The 3,829-nt window shown below is 40.7% G+C and overlaps 1 long non-coding RNA gene across 1 annotated transcript; it reads left to right on the plus strand.

The window, feature by feature from the left end:
• The first annotated feature begins 2,272 nt into the window (after nucleotides 1-2,272).
• Nucleotides 2,273-2,651, plus strand: LOC125179151. The gene is made up of 2 exons (XR_007157160.1): nucleotides 2,273-2,356; nucleotides 2,556-2,651. It is a non-coding gene; the product is annotated as an uncharacterized LOC125179151 (long non-coding RNA).
• The last annotated feature ends 1,178 nt before the right edge of the window (nucleotides 2,652-3,829 follow it).

The raw sequence follows: 3,829 nt of genomic DNA on the forward strand, positions 1-3,829 counted from the left end.
TGAGCTAAACATATTCGGTAGTTAGGACTGTAAATTCAAAATTTCGTTCGAATCTGCTCAATAGTTTGGAAAAAAATTCTTGATTACCCGGTACTGTGAATTTCGGCCCGTATTGCCATATAACTATGGCAAAAACAAATGAAGGCAAAATAAAAAAAAAATTCGCGAGCTTAACATAACCGTTAGGTTTTAATGAATACGTGTAACAAGTTTCATCGAGTTAAGTTCATTAGTTTGAGAGATTTTACTTGAACATTGCATTTGGAAATATGCCGTGAGATCGGCCGCGAATCCGGCAGTTAATTTGTCCGAGACGTAAACCCAGGAGAGGTTAAAAAAAACAGATCTGGGTGAAAAAAACATCGCTGGATGTCATGATGTGCTGCACGTGTTGTGTATAAATGGTCAAACAGACGTTCGAACTTCTGACTTCGGACTACCGCCCCCCTATCGCCCCCCAAACGCCCTCTTCTTCCTTACCGCCCTCCAAAATCGTTCCACCGCCCCTAGAGGGCGGTGGAAACCGCCCCTATTCAGTATCAGTAAGCAAGCATTCAGTATCAGGAATGGTAGAACCTGAAAACCGACCGCCGTGAGACCTAATTCAGGACTTAAAGAAGACGAAGTACAGGCATTCTTCAAAATATTGTTTCTTTTTAGTTAAATTGCGGACTAATTATTTTGTGGAGAAATAAATTTGAAATCGTTCGCTCAAGCGCAAACGTTCAATTATTGGAACGTCAACCCGAAGTGTGATTGTAGACCCCAAAATAGGATGGCAATAATTATATACTAATGCGGTTTGCGAGTGGGAAAAGTTCTACATTCGTAAATTATCTATTGTCACTGAATTGGTGGAAACCATTAATAAAACATAAATGATAATTTTAAGACAGCGTTTTAAAACTCATTAAAGCAATAAATGATCATAAAACCATATCAAAACATTTTCGTGATCATACTGTGCCGAGACCACGAGTCTCTAACGTGCCATTGCATGGCGCTATCTCTCCTCCTAGACCGATTGGATTGGACTCCACGTATCATCTAATTCAGATCTAATAAGAAGAAGCAGCCAGGCGTTGTACTGCCGCTGTGTGTGTACAAAATATATATCTATATAAAGACCTGCATGATCATAGAGCTCATCTCAAAACTTGCATTGGCTCCCGCGGTGAAATTGAGCGCGAAAACTTCTAATGAGAGAAAGGGAATCGGCCAAAGAAGCCTACCGACGATGCAGCTCAGCTCGGTGTCGTTGTAATGAAGAAACGATTTAAGCTGCGGGACAGATTTTATTAGTGATTCGTCTTTACGGGCGAAACTGAAACTTTTAGCAATTGTATTAATTTATTAACTATACTTAATTTGTTATTGTTCTGTATGCAATGTGATACATATGCTCAAATGAAAACAAATAAGAAATATCCATGAAATTTCTTTAAAAAAGTATTTATAAGTGGTTTACAAATAAACAGGCATGGGTCGTCTGAAACATTTAGAGAAATTAGAAAACAAAACAAAACCTATGATACGAACGACTTAATTTTTGCGATTAATATATTTCGCTGTGTAACATTTCATTTTTCTGATGATACATTGCTTATTATTTTATTTCAGATCGCGAGAAGTTTACTCACGTGTTTCGTGAATTTCAATGCCTAAATTGACGATCCTTTATAGCGCATTTTCTCATTTATGGAAAAAATGCACTATTGTGCTCGCCATGTCCGTCTGTCCGTCCGTCCGTGACCTCAAGTTTTCGTCGACGAGAAAATGCGCTCTCTGTCACTCACTTCAGTGAGTACTGAGTTATATTTTTTTTAGAATTGGACCTTTTAGACTTGCACGACAAATGTACAAAATTGTAGTACCATTTAAGGATCTTAGATTAAGAAATTGCACCTTATGTTAAAAATTGGAATTCCAAATCATTACTGTTACTGTACCGTGACTCCAATATTTGCTTGTAGTCACGAACTATAATCAGCCCAACCGCACGGCTAGCTAGCGGCAATGAATAATGAAATAAATGAATCAACAGTCAGTAGAACTTCAGATCCCATCCGGTGCAGACTTGTCCACTTTGGTCTCATCATCAGTTAGTCTTCACCGTAATTCGAGTACCTATTCGACCAACTAGTTCTCTGGGCGCTTTTCACCTGATGGGTACACCTTCGCCGTATCTCCTGAGTTATTCCTACTCTCACGGAGACGTTCGCTACTCCCACGACGAGCAGTATGTGCCGGTGGTAACGTGGATGGTCAACCTGTCTTGGCGGTTGGCTTTGGGAGGTGTTGAGATCTGCAGGGAGGCCCACGATCTTAGCGCTGATGGCCCCACGGCGAGATCACGGTACGAGTCCAGGGAGTGTTCGTGTTCTCATTCATTCAGTATGGAACTGTTTCCGATCGCTGAGCAAGTTCCTTTAATATAAAAAGCTTCTACGTCATAAACCATTTAATCAGTTAGTTTGAATTGGAATTCTAATTTACATTCTAATTTAAAATCACTTTGAAATTCTGTAATTGAAACCTTTGTGAACTATTTGCAGGCGTGTGAAGTGGCGCTAAAGGTGGAAGATGCCTGGAAGGAGTCTGGGTCAGAAGCCTTACTAGCTTCTGAGTTTGGTTCAATAAACTTGTATCGTGCTTTGACTTTAGTCCATTTTCCCCATTATTTAGTGCAACAAATGATCAAAATCAGCAATTGCAGCATTTTACATTCGTACTTCATCTCTACAATTTTGGAAAAATATTTGCTGATCATTATGTATTAAAAACATGGTTTAGTATACCCACAATTTGAAACAAGAACCAGGGGCCACGGCTATAAACTAAAAAACTGCTTTGTAACACATCCATGCGACAACATTTCTTCTCGCTTCGAGTCACCGACATGTGGAACACTGGAACAGCCTCCCTGATAGCATCGTTGACGCTCTGAGTATGAACGCCTTCAAGAACAGACTATAGTCACTAGACGGGGTCGCCTGCCAAAGACCACAATTGCCCTGGATGTAATGGACGTTCATGATTCCTGCCTTAAGGAACGTATCCTTCAACACTTCAAGCCGTCCGTATCTAGGCCGTGGGTCGAACCAGCCCTCGGTCGCACGGCCACTTGTCGAAGGACGATAAATATGCTGTAGGGCCTGCTGCGCTCCGGCCAGTTGTGCTCCGGCCTGTGACTGAACTGCGCTGTTGTGGTGGGCGCTTTGTATCAAAAGCCGTGAAGATGCCCGGCTGCGTTATGCTCAGGAAGGTATATGAATCGCACTGTGGACTTGGGCTATGCTGACCTCTAGCTATCCACCCGACGGACGGACATGGCGAGCACAATAGTGCATTTTTTTCTATCAATGAGAAAATGCGCTAAAAATAAAACAGCGAAAAGAAAACATGTCAAGACAACGTAATGATTATGCAATATGATCTTACTAAAGCTTTGCGCAAGCACGATTTTAGCACATGTCATTGAAATTTCTATCAAACGCTTATGGCTACATCGATCTGTCTGATTTTTGGTGGAGAGATGGAGAAAAACATAGGGAACAAATAATGACCTTCCAAATTTTTTCAACTCTAGCTATTACTTTTCGAGTTACAGCCATTCATAGTTGCAAACGCTTATGGCTACATCGGTCTGTCTGATTTTTGGTGGAGAGATGGAGAAAACATAGGGAACTAATAATGACCTTCCAAATTTTTTCAACTCTATTACTTTTCGAGTTACAGCCATTCAAAGTTGATTATCGTTTTTTTGGGACACCCCGTACGTCTGAAACGAAAACAAACAAATCTTATAGCTACATAAACATCATTGTTA

Source organism: Hyalella azteca, unplaced genomic scaffold (assembly GCF_000764305.2).
Source record: "Hyalella azteca isolate HAZT.00-mixed unplaced genomic scaffold, Hazt_2.0.2 contig15442, whole genome shotgun sequence".
In the NCBI taxonomy this organism is placed as follows: domain Eukaryota; kingdom Metazoa; phylum Arthropoda; class Malacostraca; order Amphipoda; family Hyalellidae; genus Hyalella; species Hyalella azteca.